Below are 23,973 nucleotides of genomic sequence, written 5' to 3'. Positions count from 1 at the left end.
AGTATTATGTTGATATTTTATTTATATATTTATGGCATAGTTATAATCCACTGTAAAATGTAAGCAATATAAGCTAAAAAGGAAAAAAAAACAAACCAATAAACAGCAATAATCTGATGACTACCCTCAATCAGGTGGGACAAATGTTCCTTGTAACAATGCCTCCCGCCCCCCTCAAACCTCTGTGGGAAGGAGATTCCACTAAGTAAGGACTGTGAATGGGAAGACCTATCTTAAAGTTATTAAGGTTGAGAAACAGTGATGTGTCCATAAAAGAAAGTAGATCCTGAACAGTCTTCTTCTAGATGATCTGACAGACAGGCAGATTCATTTCTGACAGGGCACTGTCTGAAGTATCTACAACATTTAGGGCTTAAAATGTAACAACCAGTGGTTTAAATTAGACCTGAAAATCTACTGGTAAGGAGGGTAGTAATCTAGACATTTTGGTCTCTGTGCTCAGGACAAAATATGTTCTTTCTTGGCGTGTTGGTTTTTGTTGGTGTATTTTGTCTCACCTAAATGTTAAGCTATCTAGTATACCACAGTTCTCCTATAGATTCACGTAGGTCTTCAGTCTGGAGAATGCTTATTGATTATTATCTGAATTTACAGTTTTGTAAGAAATATAGAGAGCAAACTTCACAGTAGGATAAATAGAATATTTACCCTGCAGAAAAACACAACAAAGATTAGGGGCCTGGAGAAGTGGTGAAATCTAAATTTTTTTACTACTGGTTCTGTGGGCATGGCTTGGTGGGCACGGTGTAGCTTGGTGGGTGTGGCTTGGTGGGTGTGGCAGGGGAAGGATACTGCAAAATCTCCATTCCCACCCCACTCTGGGGCCAGTCAGAGGTGGTATTTGCTGGTTCTCTGAACTACTCAAAATTTCCACTACCGGTTCTCCCAAACCTGTCAGAACCTGCTGGCCTGAAGACTAAAACATAAGAAGAATGGTTGCAGGAATTCGGTATGGCTAGTCTAGAGAAAAGAAAGACGAAGGATGACATGATAGCAGTGTTTCAATATTTGAGGGGCTGCCACAAAGAAGACATATTTTCCAAAGCACAAGAAGGCAAGACAAAAACCAGTGATTGGAAACTAATCAAGGAAAGAATTAACCTGGAACTAAAGAGAAAAATCCTAACAGTGAGAACAATTAACCAGCAGAATGGCTTGCTTTCAGAAGTTGTGTATGCTCTATCACTGAAGGCTTTTAAGAAGAGACTGGACAGCCACTTGTCTGAAATGGTAGGGTCTCCTGCTTGAGTAGGAAGTTGGACTAGAAGACCTCTAAGGTTCCTTCCAACTTTATTATTCTGTATTCTATTCTGATTCACACATACAATATGCAAAATTTTTATTTACATATTTACACACATATCCCTTCCCAATTTAGAAATTCATTTTCTCCACTGACACAAATGATAATCTTAAAAGCAGATTATCATGTCAAGAGGTAATATTTTGAGGGGAGACAATCACAGCTTTTGTGAAGAAAAGGAGTGGCTCCTCCTCAGTAAGAAGAGCTCCTTCCTGAGATTTTGCATCAACCTTACTAAGAAATGAGTACTCTGTGCTCATTTGGAACTCAGTACGTTGTATGTATAATTGACACAACTACTTTGGAATGTTCCAGTGCAACAGTGAAGTAGCTAATCCCAGAATTATCTTAGGGGGAAAAGTAATGTATAAAAGAGTATTTGCAATAAAATGGCTCTCTCTCTCCAGCCAGGGTGAAATAACTACCTTAAATTGGCTTGTCATATTTGACTTTTGCAAATGTACTTGGGGAAAGGAGGAAGGAGATTTCCCCTCCTTTCCTCTCCCCTTCAGCTTTAATATATGTTTGCCTGATTTTAGACTGGGTTATTTGAATGTCAAACTTTCAATAACACTTTAATAGAGGTGTCCATTAACCCATGCTAAATTACAGTGGAACATTGCTGGAAATCCGTATGACATCCACATGAATACCAAATGAATTCATTAAGATCCACGCTATTATAATGAATAACAAATGAAATCTCTTCAAGGAAGGGGATGCCTCTCTTTTAAAATGATTTTTCACCGGCAAAGCTTGTCATGGCATCTACTGTTTAATACCAGTGATGAGAGGTGGTGATCCAAAACCTGTTTATATAAAGAAGTGTGGCCCGAGTAATCACTTAGTTCCTGGCCGTTGCACTAATAATCAGGCATCACAGCCACATCCTCCCCTCTTGGACCTTATAATGTATTCACAGAACCAATAACGAAGGTGGCAAAACTTTCCCCCTCCTTTGACTCTGGTGCTTTATATGAACAAAGGAAGAAACAACGGAATTCCCAGTATTTTCTCTGTCCCAATTAAGAGAGAAGGGCATATAAGTCATGTTACTCCCTCTTCTTAGATTATGTGGTCTTTTCTCAGACCTCATTTATAAAGTAGTATAGAAATCACTGATTTTTAGTTCAAAATTAAAAAGGAGAAACTGGTTATTAAAGGTTTTACCCAGAAAAATGCAGATCCATTTGGCAGAACACGATGAAAAGGTAACATTTAGAATGATGACTCACAGGTTACAAGCAGTATGATCAGCAGCTTATATTTATTTTCATCACTTTTTCCGACATATGATTCCTTTCATATAGACAAGGCACAATAACCCTGAGTGCATGGTTAGATGTCATACATTACATTTAACTGAGGCAAAGAAATATTAGGAAAAGTAATGGACATTATTTTATATTAGAAGACTTGTTTTAACCTTAAAATATATGGAAATAATGTGCATTAACGTGGAGCTGTTAAATATCAGAGCTGTGTAATACTTGGATTTGATCCTCAAAAGATATACCCAAGCATGCAGGAGTTCAAAAAGAGTACCTATCAACTCAACAACCCTTGAAAGCAGCTATGTCATATGATTTTAGAAATAGGAATGGCTGCTTTAGATTGTAGATTGGCACTTTATTCCTGTGATATTCCTGTGCACTCTAAAGCACATTTTGGCGATCAAATCAAAATACTGCACAGCTAAATTAAATACCTGATCTGATAATTAAATTAATATTTCACATTACCAAGAAATATACCTTAAAATATACCTCTCCCAGATGCAGAGAACTAAAAAATAGTGGAAGCAAGCTTCTTCTGATAAGTGTGTAAAGTTCTCAGAAACATCTGCTTCTTGGAAAATGAATGAATAATTAGATGAAAGACACGTTAAACATCAGCATTTTAAAAAGACATATGTTACAAAACAATCTTTTTTTTCAAGATACTACATACTTGGACTTAATAGCAAAATTTTAAACCTTCTTAATCAAAGATAAGCCTCAAGATAAATGCTTGGCTAGCTTTATTGGAAGACCTACTTAAAGGTGGCCATAGCTTTGGATATAGGGCTTAAGACATGCCAAACATTTTTCAATGTTAGATATATTGTCGTGAAAATACTATTTCTAAAGAAGGACAGTTCAATTAAGGTTTACCTTGTTTTCTTTCCTGTAGTCATATATGAGGGTGTACAGTTCAAGTGTTGATATGAATTCATCATTCAAATGATTGAAATAGAATCTGGTATCATGCTAATTCATGAAAGTTGATACAATCTGTCTTCATTGCTTGGTTTAAATTTGTATTAAGAAAGGTGAATGTTTGAAAAAGCTGTGTTTGAAGACCTGCATATAAGAAAACAATGTGTAGAGAATGCATATAATATAGTGTTATATACAACTACTGTAAATATGTGTATGTATGCATATTGGGAATATTTTAAGAAAGAAGTATAATTTTATAGCAAACTGATAAGAGTCTAGATTTAGATTAATCTGCTCATCTTTGATGTGATCTCTGTTTTAATCAAAGCTATTTATAACCATGTTTTTTCAACATGGTTATAAACAGTGGTCTGCAACCACTGCAACATTTTTTTACATGGGGTTACCCTTGAATAGTATCCAGAAACTGCAGCTGGTGCTTAATGCAGTGGTGTGGGCAGTTATGGGCACCTCCAGAACTGCCCATAACACCTGTGCTGTGTGAACTGTATTGGGTGCCTTTTCCCCCTCAAGATGTTTTAAGATGTTTGATTCGCCCTTCATAGATGGTGGTTTGAAGACACTCTTTCTGTTTTTAAAGCTTTCCATATTTTTGTAAGAATATTTATGACCTGTTTACTTGTAAGCATCACAGATACACATATAGGGATAGAATTGGTGTATAAAGCCGAGGTGGCACAGTGGTTAGAGTACAGCACTGCAGGCTACTTCAGCTGACTACTAGCTGCAGTTTGGCAGTTCAAATCTTACCGGCTCAAGGTTGACTCAGCCTTCCATCCTTCCGAGGTTGGTAAAATAGGACCCAGATTGTTTGGGGCAATATGCTGACTCTGTAAACTGCTTAAAGAGGGCTGTAAAAGCACTATGAAGTAGTATATAAGTCTAAGTGTTATTGCTATTGCTATAAATGAATAAATTTTTATTGTTCTTGCTCTCTTTTGACTTAAGTACTCAGGCAGCAGTATAAGGTCAAATAGCAATAGCAATACTACTCAGACTTATATACCATTTCATAGTGCTTTACAACCATCTCCAAGTGGTTTACAGAGTCAGCATATTGTCCCGAACAATCTGGGTCTTCATTTTACCAACCTCAGAAGGATGGAAGGCTGAGTCAACTTCGAGCCGGTAAGCATCGAACTCCTGGCAGTGAGCTGAATTAGCTTGCAATACTGCATTCTAACTACTGCACTACCACAGCTCATACTGTATCTGACTGGATATCTTATGAACAGTGTAGCAAAACCTCAAAACAAAAAGCTGTAATTAGGGGAGAGGAATAATGTAAATGTTATTAAAGCGATCACAGTAGCCCAAATCAACATTTGAAAGGAATAAATATTTTTAAAGCATTCAGTATTTTCCTAGCATTTGGAAAAATGATAATGTCTGATTCCGGATTTGAGAGCAGAATGTGCTGTACCCAGCTTTCTTGCAAAAGGAAATTGCTGAAACATTGTAAATGAAAACATTTATGAAGGAATGAAAAACAACAAAAAAACTTGGTAGCTTTCTTCATAATGTTGGAAAACAATTCTATATTTCTTGATTAATAGTCAAGCCATGTGTAGAGCGATTGGAACTATTACGCCCTTCTAAAAGTTTCAGACTTCAAATTACTTACCAGGAAAGAAAGTATGTGTCATATTGCTTCTACTATATTCAAAAAGTTGTAAGCAGCGTGTATATCACAATGCTTGCATGCAAAAAGCAATTTCTCCCCTCTGATGAAAAAGAAGAGTGCCTCCTGGTCTGTATCATAAACTGCCATGATTTCAGGACATCATTTTAAAACTCCCCAACAAATTGTGGAGATTTTTAGTCACCCAGATCATAGTTGTCTCAAGCTTTTTTCTCTTTTTATTTTTTATTGTTTTATCATAGAAAACAAAATACAAAACAGTAAAATAAAGAAACAAAATGAAACAAAACAAAAACTTTTTTTTTCCTTCAAAAAGGCAACTGTACTGTTTTTTTTCCTCGAGGAAGAAGAGGAAGAAGAAAACTTCTCATCCAAGAAGCTTCATCAGTTCTATTTTTTTAATAATGTTTTTATTGTACATTTTCCTTTATTCTACATCACAGTTTTAATTTTGCAACAACAGTATACTGGTTGTATCAGATCCTTTATATATGTGTGTGTATATATATATATATATATATATATATATATATATATATATATATATATATATATATATATATATATATATATATATATATATATATATATATATATATATATATATATATATATATATATATATATATATATATGATGTTATACACCCTAAACACAACCCTCTTAAACATATAATATAATCTCTTTTTACATACAAACTAGAAATAAATACAGGTACAAAGATATACATAAGAATATACATTCCAAGCAATAGTATTATTGGACTGTACGTAACTGTAAATCAAAACACATCGTGATAAATGTATAGACTGTAATGGTATAACCATAGAAATAATGGATATAATCATGACGTACAATATTATGTATGTAAAAAGAAGATTCATCAATTCTGATGGTGGAAGTATAGAAGGATAGATACTGACAGTTAAGACTGGATGGAAGGGTAGATTCTGACAGGATGGGGTTGGAGGGAAATGGAAGGATTGTATTTCTTTGCAGTCATCTGGGCTTTAGCAGTCTCTGAGAGCAGTTGAAGCCACTTGGGAGTTTATCTCTGTCCTCAGGGTCACCTGAATCAGGGTGCAATTGGCTGTGGAATCTTCTTGAAATTGCTACAAGGGCTGCTTGTAAACTGGAGATAAGCTGTGTGTATGGAGAGCCTAATGAAATCTAAAGTGGCACTCCAAAGGAGGTGCTCTCAGCCACTTGTTCCAAACTGTTTTCAAGGATCTCAGCCTCAAACACTGATCATGCAATAATAGGTAGGTGTATGAATTTGGCTGTGGAACTGTTGAATAGTGCAGTGAGGAGAGATTAAACTGAAGACAAGGGTAATTCCTTGGGAGGTTTTATATCATTTCCTTGGATTTGCTCCACTTCAGATTTGAATTCAACCTCTAAGATCCCTGGCTATTATTAAAGTTTCCATTGTGTAATCCTGGCTTTCTAGCCATTTGACTCTCTGCATCTATGGAACTAGTTCAGTAATAATCTATTTGTCATAAATTAGCAGCTACAAAGTTAACTCCTGAGATGACATATGGCCTTTGATTTGGGGGGAAGAGCAACGATATCTGCCCTTGGAAAAAAAAAAAGAGAAAATTTCCCTTCACATCCTGTCAGATAACACAAGAGAGATGGTTAATAATAAATTAAAAACACTGCAGCCACAGGGAAAAAAAGCTATGTTCTCTCCCCTCCCCCTCCTTTCCTCCTTTAGGTTTTTCTACCCCATGGGCTTAATCAGCATCAAAGAGGAACAAATCCAATAAAATGTTTCCTTGCGCCAGGAACCAGACCGAACTGGATACTCTCTTTCTCCCTGTCTGCCAGCCCAATTTGAAAACAGCTGACAGTTGAGGTGAAAATAAGGAAGGGGGTGGGGGTGGGGTGGAATAGAAAGATGTGGGGAAAAGGAAATCGGGGACAAATCTATCTTTTCCCTGCTCTTTTGATTTGCTGGGTTCTCATCTGGCCTTAAGAAACTTTAATCTTTTTGCTTTTGGATGTCAGTTTGAAAGGTGCTTCCTCTCTTTTTCCATGCTCTCAGTCCACCATCATCAAAAGGGTTTTGTTGTTGTTGTAATAAATGAGTGTTACTTCATCTTTTTTTTTTAATATACAGTTTTGATATATTTGTTTAATATAATTGTTTTGAAGAAACCTGCTAGGCTTTGTAACCTCAAGAAAGTCTGCCTAGGTTTGGTCACCAGCTTTCCCTATCCTGATACCTTCCAGATGTACTGGATTGCAGCCCCCAAATTCCCATCTGCTATGCCCTTGGGAGTTGCAGACTAACACATCTGGAGGGCATCAGGCTTGGAAAGTCTGTTTTAGAAGCACAAGGTTTAGAGAAAGAAGAGACGCTATTAGTATCATAAGCACTATGGTAGATTGGTTTCTTACTGTGTACAATGTTAAAACTGATTGGTGAATGACCAAGACCCTGATTGCACATAGTTGTATAATGGAGGTTGTCCTTGACTTACAACCAGAGGTGGGTTTCAGCAGGTTCTGGAGAACCGGTAGTAAAAATTCTGACTGGCCCCACCCCCATCTATTCTTTGCCTCCCAAGTCCCAGCTGATCGGGAGGAAATGGGGATTTTGCAGTAACCTCCCCCTGAACTGGGGACGGAATGGAGATTTTACAGTATCCTTCCCCTGGAGAGAGGTGGGAATGGAGATTTTACAGTAACCTTCCCTTGCCACACCCACCAAGCCACGCCCACCAAGCCATGCCATGCCCACCAAGCCACACCCACAGAACTGGTAGTAAAAAAAATTGAAACCCACCACTGCTTACAACCATTCATTTAGTAACTGTTTGAACTTACAACAGCACTGGAAAAAATGACTTACGACTATTTTTCACACCTATGACCTCAGCAGCATCCCCATGGTCACATGATCAAAATTCAGGCACTGGGCAACTGGCATGTATTTATGACAGTTGCATTGAGATGATGTGATCACTATTTGTAACCTTCATAGCTATCTTCCAAGAAGTAAAGTCAATAGGGGAAGCCAGATTCACTTAACAATTGCAATGATTTGCTGAAAAACTGTGGCAAAATAGGTTGTAAAATGGGACACAATTCACTTAACAACTATCTTGGTTAGCAACTGAAATTTTGGGCTCAATTACATTAATATGCCAGTGTATGTATGCTACCTCAGACATTACCATTTTATTTATTATGATTGCCTATAAATGGCAATGAACCTCAGGAGTGTAACCAATTTTGACTTTAATCAAACTCACATCCTGGGTGGAACTAGGAACTGCCCAGAATAGTTAAGTGTTAAGTCAAGATGATATCTATCGTTTTCGAATAGGATCTGGAAAATTCGGAGTGGAGCCAGTATAGAAACTGACAGCTCGCAGATGGGCTTTAACAAAATCTGGATTTTATTGGCTTTATAGACCTTACATCCTGATTACCTGCCATGACATGATTTTTCTGGTAGGATGAGTCAAATGCTGGCTGATTGTCAAACTGAATTCTGTGATGTATTTCAGAGTACAGCTGCACTAGCTTTGTTATATGGTGCAAACTGAAAAATTAGAAGAAATGCAAAACAGTCTTGGCATTTAAACTAAAAATGATGTGTGGAAGGTGGATGAAGGCAACGCTGAAGATACTTTCTGGAAGTTGTCTCTACTTACTTGTGTATTTACTTATATAACATTGTACAACTTGATATGGTCAATTTTGTGCAATTGCTATTGTTATATAAATCATTTACATCCATATAAATTGGCTGCATATTCTTCTCTTCAGAAAGCTCAACAAATTGATTTTTAGTGAGATTACGTTTGTGAGGAAGACCTCAAGCAAGTTATGTTGGCATAGACAAGTAAACAAATTTGAAATAGAAATTTTAAAAAAACTCCACAAAGAATGCTAAATTATCAGTGAAATCCTCTGTAAACACTTGACATTCATATTACAGTCATAATTAACCAATCAATTACTATGATTTATGCTATTTTAATTGAGTTGCAAATCATTTCCCAATCATTGTCAAACTTAGAGCTTTTTATCACATATACATTCATCATTATAAGTCTGCAATAAGGGACAAAATATCACTTATTACTTTAGGGTCTGATATATATAACCAAGAATGATATGCTGGGATATGGTATATATTTACTTATGAACCAATCCAGTGCAAAGTGTAATGGAACTGAAAAGTTCTACACTGTGGCAAGTGAGACTTTTTTGCATAACCGTATTGTTGGTTACAAGCTGAAAAGCCTTACATTTTGTAGATTCTTCCCTCTTATTTAGATTTAACTAATATCCATTTTGTGAGCAAAATTGTAAAACTTTGGAATACAATATCAAACAACACATCAATGATAGACCATGGGAGATAGCTTATCATTTAATGCCCATGATTGCTGGATGACAGGAAAGTTTCTTTCAATAGAATAGAATAGAATTTTTACTGGCCAAGTGTGATTGGACACACAAGGAATTTGTCTTGGTGCATATACTCTCAGTGTACATAAAAGAAAAGATATGTTCATCAAGAATCATAAGGTACAACACTTAATGGTAGTCATAGGGTACAAATAAGCAATCAAACAATATTAGGAAACAGTCAATGTAAATTGTAACGATACAAGCAACAAAGTTATAGTCATACAGTCATAAGTGGAAGGAGATGGGTGATGGGAACAATGAGAAGATTAATAGTAGTGCAGACTTAGTAAATAGTTTGACAGTGTTGAGGGAATTATTTGTTTAGCAGAGTGATGGTGTTCAGGGAAAAAATGTTCTTGTGTCTAGTTGTTCTGGTGTGCAGTGCTTTATAGTGTCGTTTTGAGGATAGGAGTTAAAGCAGTTTATGTCCAGGATGTGAGGGGTCTGTAAATATTTTCACAGCCCTCTTTTTGACTTGTGTAGTATACAAGTCCTCAATGGAAGGCAGGTTGGTAGCAATTGTTTTTTCTGCAGTTCTAATTATCCTCTGAAGTCTCTGTCTGTCTTGTTGGGTTGCAGAACCAAACCAGACAGTTATAGAGGTGCAGATGACATACTCAATAATTCCTCTGTAGAACTGTATCAGCAGCTCCTTGGGCAGTTTGAGCTTTCTGAGTTGGCGCAGAAAGAACATTCTTTGTTGTGCTTTCTTCATGATGTTTTTGATGTTAGGTGTCCATTTTAGATCTTGCAATATGGTAGAACCTAGAAATTTGAAGGTCTCTACTGTTGATACCATTTGTCTAGTATTGTAAGAGGTGGAAGAATGGAAGGGTTTCTCCTAAATCATTTCTATGGTTTTGAGTGTATTCTATTACAAATTGTTCCAGTCGTACCACGAGGCTAGTTGTTCAACCTCCCATCTGTATGCGGATTCATCATTGTTTAGAATGAGTTCAATCACTGTTGTATCATCTGCGAACTTCAGTAGTTTAACAGATGGACCGTTAGAGATGCAGTCATTGGCATATAGAGAGAAGAGAAGTGGGGAGAGCACACAGCCTTTGGCGGGGGGGCGCTGTGCTAATTGTACAGGTATCTGATGTGATTCTGCTTAGGTTTACCTGCTGCTTCCTGTTTGTTAGGAAGCTTATGAGCCACTTACAAGTGTGTTCAGGTACCTCTATCTGGTTTAGCTTAGTTAAAAGAGTGTCTGGAATTATGGTATTGAATGCTGAATTAAAGTCTACAAAGAGGACCCTCACATAGGTCTTTGGAGATTCAATATGTTGTAGGATATAGTGCAGAGCCACATTAACAGCATCATCTATTGATCTATTTGCTTGGTATGCAATTTGCAAGCGGTCTAACAGCAATCCGTGATAGTTTTCAAGTGGGACAACAAGGTTTTCATGACTACAGATGTTAGAGCAACTGGTCGGTACTCATTCAGTTCCTTGATGGTGGGCTTCTTCGGCACTGGGAAGTAGAGCATTTGAAGCAAGAAGGAACATAGCACATCTCTAGTGATTTATTTATTTATTTATTTATCTGTTTGTTTGTTTGTTTGTTTGTTTGTTTTAATTTGTATACTGCCCTTCTCCAACAGGACTCAGGGCAGTGAACAGCCAGAATAAAACAGAACATACAAAATTTAAAAAACAATTTAAAAATAATTAAATATTTTTGGCCGCAATTTAAAACAAACCCAATTAAAATCAATTTAAAATTAACCAAAACTATGGGATCAAGCCAGCCCGGCTAGGTGAAATAAATAAGTTTTCAGGGCCCGACGAAAAGTCCGGAGGTCTGGTATTTTTACGTATCTCTAGGGGGAGGTTGTTCCAGAGGGCGGGCGCCGCCACAGAGAAGGCTCTCCCCCTGGGGGTCGTCAGCTGACACTGTTTGGCAGATGGAACCCTGAGGAGGCCCTCTCTGTGCGAGTGTACTGGCCGGTGGGAGGCTATTGGTGGCAGAAGGCGGTCTCGTAAATACCCCGGCCGTAAGCCATGGAGCGCTTTAAAGGTGGTCATCAACATCTTGAAGCACACCCGGAAGACCACCGGGAGCCAGTGCAGCTTGCGCAGAAGAGGTGTCACATGGGAGTGCCCCGTCGCTCCCATAATCCCCCACGCGGCCGCATTCTGGACCAGCTGGAGCCTCCGGGAGCACCCCAGGGGGAGCCCCATGTAGAGAGCATTGAAGATTGCTCTCTACATGAAGATTCTGGTGAAGATGGGGGCCAATTGGTCAGCACAGACTTTTAAGCAAGAAGGAGTTATCTTGTCTGGGCCCGGAGCTTTTCCTGGCTTTTGTCTGTGAAATAGGTCTTCCTTTTCACGGGGGTTGTGAACCCAATGGGATGGGGTCAGTTGTAGGAGGCTTGGCTATTGTTGGTGTGCCTGAGATGGGGGTTGTGGAGATAGGTGGCTGTAGTTTCCTTTCAAACCTGCAGTAAAACACGTTCAGGTCATCTGCCAGTTGTTGATTTCCTTCAGCCTGGAAAGGAGGTTTGCCATAGCTGGTGGTATTTTTAAGAGTTTTCCACATGTTTGCTGGTTCATTTGCTGAGAACTGATTCTTTAGCTTTTCAGAGTAGCTTCTTTTTGCTGCTCTGATCTCCCTTGTTAATACATTTCTGGCCTGATTGTACAGCATTTTATCACCTCTTCTGTAGTCTTCCTCTTTGGAATGGCGTAGCTGCTTAAGTTTAGCTGTGAACCAAGGTTTGTTGTTACTGTATATTCGCACGTTCCTTGTTGATACACATAGGTCTTCACAGAAGCTGACATATAATGTTACAGTATCTGTGAGTTCATCCAGGTCTGCAGAGTTATCTTCAAAAATATTCCAATCAGTGCAGTCAAAGCAAGCCTGTAGCTTTTCAATTCTCCAGTTCAACAGTAGAAACAATCTAACAGTTATTCAAGGCACTAAGTAACATTCAGAGGAACAGAGATGTAGTAGATGATTTAAATAAAAACCTTCAAATCAATCAAATATAGCTATCAATGGCTGCAGAGAGGATAATAATGAAAATAGAGGAGATAATGGTGTAGAACCTACCGGTAGTTGCTTGATCAGTTAAAATCTTACCTTTTGTTTTGGTAGAGATTCACATTTATTCTGAAAAAGCCCCCTTGAAGATCATTCTAATAGCAAAAGGCCCTGGATAAATTTTTAAATATATACAAAAATAAGATAAATAAATTTTATAAGGTGCAAGATAAAATTACTAATTATTATAAGAGCTGCACAGAAATCATGTTCAGAGGTGTTTTTCTGACTGTCAGATGCTGAGAACCAGCAATAGAAGAAAGCTGCTATCTTCATGCTTTCTTGGGAAGCTGCCCAACATCATCTGGTTGACAACTGTTGGAAACTAAATACAAGTCTTGATAATTTTTTGCCTTAATCCATCAGGAACCTCTTACTAAATTCCTAAGCAAGGGGTATCACATGAATTGTCTAAAGTTGAATATGAATATTCAGATAGTCTGAATCATAGAATCACCTAGTTGTAAGAATCCTAGGAGATCATGAATCCAACTCTCAGCATACTCAGGATTCATTACACCATCCCCGCAGGGGTGGTATTCACTTACCTTTGCTACCAGTTCGCAAATGTGAGCTTGCGGAGAGCATCAAAAATGGGATGTGTTGACATCCGGGCAGGTGGGCGGAGCCTCCCACAGCCGCTCTACCGGTTCTCCCAAACCGGATAGAACCAGCTGAATACCACCACTGCATCCCTGATAGATGAGTATCCAGCCTCTATTTGAAAACTTCCAGTAAAAGAGAAGAAGCCACTCCATGCTGTAACCCATTCTACTGATGACAGCTCTTACTGTCAAGACTTCCTCATTTCTAATCAGATCTACATCCTTGAAGTTTCATCCCATAATAAATTATAATTAATATTTTTTTTCAAACTGGAATGTGTAAAATTGAATGCAATAGTCCAAGTGAGGCATGACCACATTGTAGAGGAGTCTAATTACTTCCCACAATCTAGACTCTTCTGTTTCTCTTGATGCTTGATGTGATTGACTTTCTTTCCAGATATATTATATTGTTGAGAATAAATATATGCACTTGGGATTCATGATTTCTATATAGAATTCAAAGAGTCATTGTGGGTCAAATTTCATAAAAACAATCCAAGATTGTTTTTTATGGAGGAAAGGAAGGAGGAAATGAAAATTTCCATGGATGGATGGGGATCTCTGACAATGAAATAGTCATATATACAGTAGTATATCACATGGATGCTTCCATCCTAACTATTAGAAGTTAGAAGGTTGAAAAAAAAATCTGTTGGCTTTAATATAGTTAAGAAGGCAAGCAAGTCCCTGCAAGTTGGACTAGAAGAAATAATTTAATTTACACTTAACACATTTATATGTGTTTAATTAAATACAGACTGGGGACTAAATTTCTCTTGGTAAAAATTAAAAAATTAAAATTGAGTATTTACATTTTTTAAGGGCAGCCCTGGAGGCTTTCAGAGACTGTATTCAGTCCTAGAGTTGAAGATACATACTTCTGCTTAAAGTTAAAATACAGTATGGCCAAAGCATTTTATGCATAAGTCATTATAAATCTGTATAGAGCAGTGTTTTTCCATCTCAGCACCTGGAGTTTATGCTGGATGGGGAACTCTGGAGAATTCTGGGAGCTGAAGTCCACAGATCTTAAAGTTGCTATAGTTGGATAACACTTGTAAAGAGTATTTTATGCTAGTTTTCTTACTTTTTCCCAATGTATCTGAGCAGTACTTTTCAAGTAGGTCCCTCAAAAACTTTAAGCAAAGTTCCAGCTCTTTATAAATCTCAAATGGGAGGTGGGGGAGGGATGGAAATGTCTGCCTTCTACTCTGTTTCCCATGGATTTCATAGAAAATACTCACATGTCGCTTTCATTTCACATGACCAATAAATAAAGGTGGGCTCTTCCTTTGAAGTGGGTAAACATTGACTATGTTTCAAAACAAAGAAAATGCTTTCTTCATTCTCATCCATGGGAGAAAAAAATGCTTGAGGCCTCGGGAAGCTCTCTGAGAGGGTTTGCTTCACTGGTTGCAGCTGTGAAATCAAAATATGGGTATGACTCAGTCCAGTGGTTAAGTTCTGCTCACTTTGAGGGACAGGCTTTGATTAAACTCATGTGTGATTTTCAAAGGTCCATATTTAGCTTGGTTGTAGACCATGATTGTATAATGAGTTTATTTAAACTATGTCTCCTATAAAATCAGATGTTGCATGTGGACTTACGTAGTATGGTGTAATCAGATATATCTATTAAACAGATGTTGAATCTTAATGACTGTGTTCTTGACAATCAATTGAAATCAGAATCTAATAACCAAGGTTGCAACTGGATATGGCTCTTTTTTATTTAATAAGATGCTCCAGTAATATAATTATAGTTAATATTACATGAAACATATTTATGAAGATTCACCAAAGTTTATGCAATGCAGACATATATGAAATCTTCCTAATACAAAGTGGTTTTAACTCATCTTTTCTCAGGCTCCAGAAAAAGCAAAGGTTATCCCCTTTGCAAATGATGCTGAAATCCTTATTGACACACTACTCAGCAGGCTTCCAATAACATCACTTTTTTTGTCCACGTAGGCCACTTCCTAAAACAATTATTCATCCACGATTAACCATGCCTCTAAAGATGGGAATGGAAACTCTATGAAATCAGCAGTACAGGACTTTGAAAAGCCCCACAAGGCAAAGCAAGCTAAACATTTTCTCTTTGTGCATTGAATCTTTGTTTTAAGTTGCTAAAAAGACTTGTTTGTCGAATGGGAAGAACTTGTTGCGGCTGCAAACACAATTACAGCTCATGGGTATAACTCCGGACTCTGATGATGTACTTGGAAAAAGTTTTAAAAGCCAGATGCATTTTTTTTCAAAGACTAAACAGATGTGCACCAAGAATGAACTTACACAAAATCATCATAGATGAAGTAAGGGAAATACTGATTTCAAAGGACTTTATTTTCTGCCAACAATTACCCACTTCCATGATTTTATATAAAGTTAGTTTGGTGTAATGGTTAAAGGAACCAGGCTAGAAATTGAGAGACCATGAGTTTGAGTCCTGCCTTAGGAACAAAGCCAGCTGTGTGATTTTGGGCCAGTCTTGCTCTCATGCGAGGAAAAGGAAAATGGCAAACACTTCTTAAATCTTGCCAGGAAAATTGTAGGACTTGTCCAGGAAGTTGCCAGGACTCAACACAGTGTTGAAGGAAGAAAAAAAAAATGGGGAAAAGTGCTCTATGCCAATCTTTGTCCATGCTGTCTTTAAGGAGTTAGCAGAGGATTGATATTTGCAAGTGTCAGTAAGGATATCTAATTCATAATAGTTTAATATATATTACACTCCCCACCCAAAAATCTAGAAGGGGTTAATTATGAACATCAATTTACATTCCTGCATTGAACACACACTGGGATGAATGTACCTGCAAAGAAATCCAAAGTAGGGTAACCAGAAACTGGCCACCATAAAATGTATGACGCCAAGGTTCACCACTCACGTAACAGTTTTATTTAGCCTTTTACAAAGGCGATTGCACTTAAAAGTTTTCAGGTAGGCTTCCTTCATGCTCCATCACATGCTGGAATAACTGACCACCTGTCCATGCAGCATATCAACAAATTCTTTTGCAAAGACATCCCATTCTTTGGTTTTAATTCTTTACCCCATTGCCTCTGAGTCCCTGATGTCCACATGGATCAACTGGTGTACTTCATTTTGAACAACTGCTGACAGAAATGTAAAAATGTTGCCACATAGTTGATTTCAAAGGAACAATAAAAACACTTCCAGAAACCTAAATGCTTATATCTTTGTAGGAATGAGTGAACCAAACTTAAAATTACCTCTTACTCAATGGTTATAACGTACACCATGTCTTTCTATATATCTATTCTGTTTGATCGTCAATAAATGGTATATTGATACATTAAAGCCATATATCATAAATTTTTTTTCTGGGTTTTTTGTTTCTGTTTCTGTTTTTTGGAATTCTATTTGCTTATTATTTCTCAAGTACAATATGCTTCTTGTGCTAAGAGCCACAGTGGTATTTTTGGGCATAGCCTTAGTTTGTATCTATTCCATATTCTCAATATGGAATGTCTAAAATAATGGCTTTTAAAACCTACATTGATCTTAACTTTGTCAATCCACAAATATCTATGCCGTTTGGTCATGTCCTTCTAATTCCTATCCCCACTTTTTCATGGATGACTGTCTACCTCACCAGAAAGGAACTGACTCCAGGAAAGCAAGCAAAATAGAATGAATATGGCACCTTAGAATGGAAAACATGTTTTCCAAACTGTTGAAGTTTGTATTGAGAAAATGATTGAAAATAGAGAGGCATACAAAATAAATGTAATGGATGATTTAAATTACTGTATACTAAAATAGACTGGCTAATGGCATATTCCAGTCATGACTAAGAGATGACATCTATAGACATTTTAAATAGTATTTGGGATCCAAAAAGAAATGTCAATATTCTGGAAGTGACTAGAAAAAGAAAAATAAAGTTTAAAAAAATTCAGCTAAAAATTGTACCTGCTCAAATTTGTGTGAAGATAAAGTCTATCAGGCTGTCAATTGCAAATCAGGAATGTGCAATGGGGTACAAGATCAGCTTCTTTCCTGTTGGTAAATCTGTGCAAAAGAACATGAATAAGACTGAATTTCATGTACAACCTTTACTGATATACTGGCCTGTTTTAAGGTTACCAGAATACTACTGTAAATGTAACCTTCTTCTGAGTGGTACCCAACACTTTTACTCACAAAGAAGTTAGCTTTTAAGTTGAATATTACAAATTTGAGTTGGATCTGTACTTGTCTATCTCCTTGACCATTTCCCAAAAGTAGCTTCAGCCATTTCTTCTGGTTCTGGAAAGAATATGCGCCAGCCATACACCAAAGACCAGTTCTATAACTATAATTAGAGAAGGTCCAAGTTTACGGGCCCAGAATCAGAACTTTAAAGAGCTTTTTCCTTGCACATAGATTTCTTTTGCACAAAGATTTCCACTCTATAGGACCATGCTATATAATATACTAAGATTAATGTATTTGTGGAAGGTCAATAGTTTCCTGTGTCAGTTGGTCTGCTTTTCCCTATACATTCATCAAATATATTGCAGTGGGTTATAGACATAAAATATATACGAACTCAGAAGGTATAAATGTGTTGTGGGATTAGGGCAACGGAATATTCTCCTTGTTATGTTGCTGATATTATAATATTATTATGGTACTAGGTTGCTATGTCCATATGTTCACTTAAAGTGTGAAAACAACTTTTATATAATTCTAAGTCCACCTCATTATATGATGGAGATACCCAAAGTTCAAAGAGAATAATTAAGTAATTGTTAACCTTGTTTTCTCATAAATAAATAAATAAATAAATAAATAAATAAATAAATAAATAAATAAATAAATAAATAAATATTAGAACTGAAAGACAGTAGTCAGAAGACCATAGCTTAAAATTCAATTCTTCCAAGTTATAAAGCTAAATTTAGAGGTTTCATCTTCATCTCTGACCACAGTGGCATACATGTCATATCATCCTCAAGTGTTCATCGCTTCTCTAACTAACGAGCAAGATCTTCCTATATCAGAGAGAATAAGGTTCTGTTCAGGCATAGAAAAGGCACTTGTGAATGTTGCAGGAAATGAGATCTTAAGTCAGTGCATAAAACAATCTAATCCATCACAGCTCCTCAAATGGCCCCTCATAACTCAGGGGCTGTCATACCCCTTTGTGCACATGAAGGCAGTTGTGGAAGAAGTGACGAACTGTGCACATATTCTGTTAAATCTGTTCTGGCAGCTGAAGTAATATATTTTCAGTGCCAAGTCACATAATTTTACTTTAGCTCATTTGACTCCAGGCTACAAAGCTATTCCAGAAAACAAAGGGATGGTGTTTGAATAATGAATAATAATGAATTTAATTCAGGGGCTTGTACTGGGCTAGAGCCTGTGGGAGGTTAAATGTAGATAAAGCAATGCAAAGTAAACTTTTATAAGAAAGTGAGAGTGGTAGAGAAAAATCTACATTGATGTTTCATATTGGTAACTTTGTTCTCCTTATATTAATATCTGTCTGCAATTTGTATGTACAGGCAGGTGTGTTACGGAGATGCTGCATTACATATGCAATATACTTTTATAAGTATTGCAGAATCCATACTAAGTATACACCTTCCATTTAGCTTGCTTTTTTCTTCCTTTCGTTAATTTCTTATTTCCACAATTAAGTACTATATGAAAACACGATTCATGGTAAATGATTTTTTTTCCCTTTTACAAATTTTCAAAATTTTTACAAGTTACATAATGATGTTGATATCAAATAATGACCTTTGAGTTTCAAGATTGCATTCCAATAGTAACTGTTTTCATTTTTTTAAAGGCATTTTTTAATAATCAAAGTCATGAATGAAACTATCTGTTGTAGGTCAGTTGTTAAATGTAACTGGTATTTTAAAAATGTAAACACTAATACCGGATATCAATTTATGTATTCACCAGCAGAATATATTCAATATCAAAAGCCAGAAAGAAGAACCCTGGAGAATGCTTAAAAATTATCTTCTTCCTTCTATATCTTGTTTGTTTAGCCTTCATACTGGCATTTAGTTTGGATTTTTGCAAAACAAAAAATGAAAAACTCCAAAGGATCCCCCTCCCCCCAAAATCCTGTCCTGATAGGCAGGCAGATCAACCCTGAGGCTGAACCCAAAACTGAATTGTTTGTAATTGAAGGATATATGAATGTGTGAATTAATTCAGAATATGATTATGAGGGATTATCAGCAATTGTCTTCAGTGGCCAAGAAAGGTATCTGGAACAACCCACAGTGGACACATTATTTTTGCTTTTAGCCTCAAGCAACTTGAAATGTGTTGTGCCATTGCCATAACCTCAACAAGAATCCAAAAATGTAGTTAATGGCATTGATCCGTATCTCTGGGTGCATGTGTACCCCCCGCCCCAAATAAATGTAAGGAAACAGGAATATTGTCGTCTTGAACACCAGAATCAAGAACATTAAAAGTTTTTTTATTATTATTATAGGGTTATAGTAACAGAACCTTACAATTCTAAATGATCTCGCTTAGAGTTTGTGGGTGTGTTATTGTGTCAAGTCTGAGATGCTTTCTCAAATTTCATTCTTATTTTGGGCTCAGATTTCTTTTATCTGATTTTGGCTGTTCCTCTTCTTCCTCAAGATTATTTTCAAAGCCCATTACAAATATATACCATATACTACTAAATAAATTAGGATCAGCAAGCACATTTGAAACAGTGAACTTAAAAAAAACCCTGTATGTAGAGCAATTAGGACTTTTGTTAGAGAATACTAGATTCCAGTTGGGGTGGGGTGGGGTGGGTGTGGCCAGGGTGGGCATGGCCAGCTAGATGTCACTTGTGTTGGGGGCACCTGTGGTGGCCCGAGCAGTCTGCCAGTGAAAACGGGCTCCCGAGCTCTATTTTCAGCTGTGACAGCCTCCTGCAACCCTCTGCCAGTGAAAACGGAGCTCCTTCTCTGTTTCCAAGGCAGCCCCATGGGCCAGATCTAAGCACCCTGTGGGCTGGATCTGGCCCCTGGGCCTTGAGTTTAACATCCCTGGTATAGACTATACTTAGGGGGGAAAAAAGGAGGCTAGAGGAGATGGTAGGTAATGTTATTGTCCCTACCTTTCTTTAATTGTTAGCATGGAATCCTGATGAACCTTAGTTTCACTGAAACAAAAATTGTCCCTGATCCTTAATTTAATGTTTCTTTTCAGGCAATTTTATAATGCCTCACAATATCTCTTAATGGTGAAGTTAATGAATTATTTGTCTTTATGCACCTGTGTACAGCATGAAGTTTTTTTTTCATAGATTTGATTAACTCAAGTCTAATCACTTGAATTATTTGACTATTTATTCTCTCGATACCATATGAGTTTATAATTTCCATCATTTCCTGCTACTGATTGCTGTAATCCTTTCAGCTTGTTTATCATGATCAGTGGGAATTGATTATGGAAGTTGTAATCTAACAGTATGTGGAATAAAATTCCTCTTATATACTTTCATATGGGTGTGATCTTGCAGTTCTGATTCAACATTACATACAATAACAATAATAATTGTCATATTGCTTTTGGAAAACACAGCAAAACCTATTTGAAATATAATGAATTGAATGAAACTGTTAAAAAATAGGAATGCCTGATTATAAACAAAGATTGGGTAGATAATAATAATAATAATAATAATAATAATAATAATAATAATAATAATAATAATAATAATAATAATAATAATAATAATAATAATAATAATAATTTTATTTCTATACCGCCCTTCTCCCGAAGGACTCAGGGCGGTGTACAGCCAATTTAAAAACACAAACACAACAATGATTAAAAATTAAAATAATTAAATAGATTTGGCCGATTTAAAACCCCAAAAATTTAAAATACCCCAATTTAAAATTATTATGTTGATAGCCCGGCCTGGCGGAACAACAGGGTCTTCAGTGCGCAGCGGAACACCCGGAGGTCGGAGATCTTACGTATTTCCGGGGGCAGTTCATTCCACAGGGCTGGGGCTCCCACAGAGAAGGCCCTCCCCCTGGGTGTTGCCAGCCGACATAACTTGGCTGATGACACCCTGAGGAGACCCTCTCTGTGGGAGCGGACTGGTCGGTGGGAAGCTATTGGTGGCAGAAGACGGTCTCGAAGGTACCCGGGTCCTATGCCATGGAGCGCTTTAAAGGTGGTAACCAACACCTTGAATCGCACCCAGAAGACCACTGGGAGCCAGTGCAGCTCGCGCAGGAGGGTTGTCACGCGGGCACAATGAGTTGCGCCCATAACCACCCGCGTGGCTGCATTCTGGACCAGTTGGAGCCTCTGAGTGCTCTTCAAGGGGAGCCCCATGTACAGAGCATTGCAATAGTCCAGCCGGGAGGTGACAAGGGCATGAGTGACTGTGCGCAAGGCGTCCCGGTCCAGAAAGGGCTGCAACTGGCGGATCAGGCGAACCTGATAAAAGGCCCCCCTAGCCACGGCCATCATATGCTCTTCTAAAGACAGCCGTGCGTCCAGGAGGACACCCAGATTGCGAGCCCTCTCTGTGGGGGGCAAAGATTCACCCCCAATAGTCAGCGATGGCACCTGCTGATTATATCGGGACGCCGGCAGCCACAGCCACTCGGTCTTGGAGGGGTTGAGTTTGAGCCTATTTCTCCCCATCCAGACCCGCACAGCCTCCAGGCAGTGGGACATCACATCAAGGGCATCATTGGGGTGGTTTGGGGTGGATTTGTACAGCTGGGTGTCATCAGCGTACTGGTGGACTCTCACCCCAAAACCACAGATGATCTCACCCAGCGGCTTCACATAAATATTGAACAGAAGAGGCGAGAGGACCGACCCTTGTGGCACTCCCCATGCGAGACGCCTCGAGGTCGACCTCTGCCCCCCTGCCAACACAAACTGCAAGCAGTCAGAGAGGTAGGAGGAGAACCACCGTAACACGGTGCCTCCAATTCCTAATCCCCTCAACCGCTGCAGCATGATACCATGGTCGATGGTATCAAAAGCCGCTGAGAGATCTAATAGGACTAGGACAGAGGAGCAACCCCTGTCCCGAGCCCTCCAGAGATCATCCACCAATGTGACCAATGTCATTTCTGTGCTGTGTCCCTGCCTGAAGCCCGACTGGTACGGGTCTAGATAGATAGCTTCATCCAGGTGCCTGGGCAGTTGTCGTGCCACCACACTCTCAACAACCTTCGCCACAAAACGAAGGTTGGAGACCGGACGGTAGTTAGCTAATTCAGCCAGGTCCAGGGAAGGCTTCTTGAGGAGGGGCCTCATCACCGCCTCTTTCAAGGTGGTGGGAAAGGCACCCTCACTCAGAGAAGCAGTTATAATCCCCTGGAGCCAGCCTTGTGTAACCTCCCGGGAGGCCAGTACCAACCAGGAGGGACACGGGTCCAATAAACATGTGGCGGCACTAATCTTACCCAGAACCCTGTCCACATCCTCAGGAGCCACAGGATCAAACTCCTCCCAGGTAATATTCTCAAGACCTACCCTCATCTCCTCCCCCGGACTCACCCAGTCGGAGTCCAAGCCTTCCCGAATCCGAGCGACTTTATCGTGCAGGAATTGCACAAAATCCTCAGCTCGACCCTGCAAGGGATCTTCCCGCACTCCCCCCCGAAGAAGGGAGTGGGTCACCCTAAACAGGGCAGCTGGGCGGTTCTCTGCAGATGCGATAAGAGCGGAAAAATGGTTAGATTTTGCCGCTTTTATCGCCACTAGGTAGGTCTTGATATAAGACCTCACCTGTGTCCGGTCGGAATCAGAATGACTAGTCCTCCAAATGCTCTCTAGGCATCTTTTCCGATGCTTCATCTCTCTCAGCTCCTCAGAGAACCAAGGAGCCAATTGAGATAGGCATCGGGTCAGAGGCCGCAAAGGCACGACATGATCCAAAGCTCCAAAATCAAATCAATGTTATGTTGAACGTATCTCACAAAAAATAGGAAGGTAGGAACATTTTTTAAACATTGTTTTGATGAATGCTATAAATATTCATGATAATCAGTTTCCAACAATTCAAAAACCAAGTGGTAACTGAAAGGCTACAGTTCTTGGAAGGCTACAGTTCAATTCAGAGCAGAAACATCCAAGGTGATCGCCTCATAGCCAGGTTCCATGAAAAGAACCCAACCAACCCTGGGGATGGGGATCACACCCTTTAAAGATATAACCAGTGATGGGATTCAAATAATTTAACAACCAGTTCTCTGTCCTAATGATTTCTTCCAACAACCAGTTCACCAAACTGCTCAGAAAGTTAACAACCAGTTCTCCCGAAGTGGTGCAAACTGGCTGAATCCCACCACTGGATATAAGTGTACTCAAATTGTTTTTGCTCTGCACAGGTTGCCTTCAGGAAGTGAGGGAAGCCAAATGTCAACTCGCAAAGCTTTCCTGACCTGCTCCTGAGTTGCCATAGGCAGGGGGATGAGAAATTGCACCTCACAGCTGCACTGAGGAATTCACACTTCAGTCAAAACAAAACACATCCTAGCCGACCGAAGTCAACACCATCTCCACAGAGACCCACAACAGCCAGAGGGAGTGACTTCTATGATCTGCGATTTTTCTTCATTGGGGAATGTGACTGGTGACACACCTTAGGAGGAGGGGGCAACAGGATCAGAGGCAAGGCATGAACTAGGTGAAATCAGAGCTGGCTTCACTTAGCTCGTGCA

At 38.6% G+C, this 23,973-nt stretch overlaps 1 long non-coding RNA gene across 2 annotated transcripts in view; it reads right to left on the bottom strand.

The window, feature by feature from the left end:
* Positions 1-16,174: 16,174 nt before the first annotated feature.
* The window catches only part of LOC117664366 (uncharacterized), a 78,767-nt gene continuing 70,968 nt past the window's right edge, over positions 16,175-23,973 (bottom strand). For both annotated transcript variants that reach the window (XR_004591008.3, XR_004591009.3), the window contains exons 5-6: positions 17,228-17,326; positions 16,175-16,404 (exon numbers count right to left, since the gene is read on the bottom strand). This is a non-coding gene — a long non-coding RNA (uncharacterized LOC117664366). The remainder of the gene's footprint in view (positions 16,405-17,227; positions 17,327-23,973) is intronic.

The sequence above is a fragment of the Pantherophis guttatus genome, chromosome 3 (genome assembly GCF_059756535.1).
Source record: "Pantherophis guttatus breed Tessera chromosome 3, ASM5975653v1, whole genome shotgun sequence".
Classification (NCBI taxonomy): domain Eukaryota; kingdom Metazoa; phylum Chordata; class Lepidosauria; order Squamata; family Colubridae; genus Pantherophis; species Pantherophis guttatus.
This window is presented reverse-complemented; position numbering and strand designations above follow the sequence as displayed.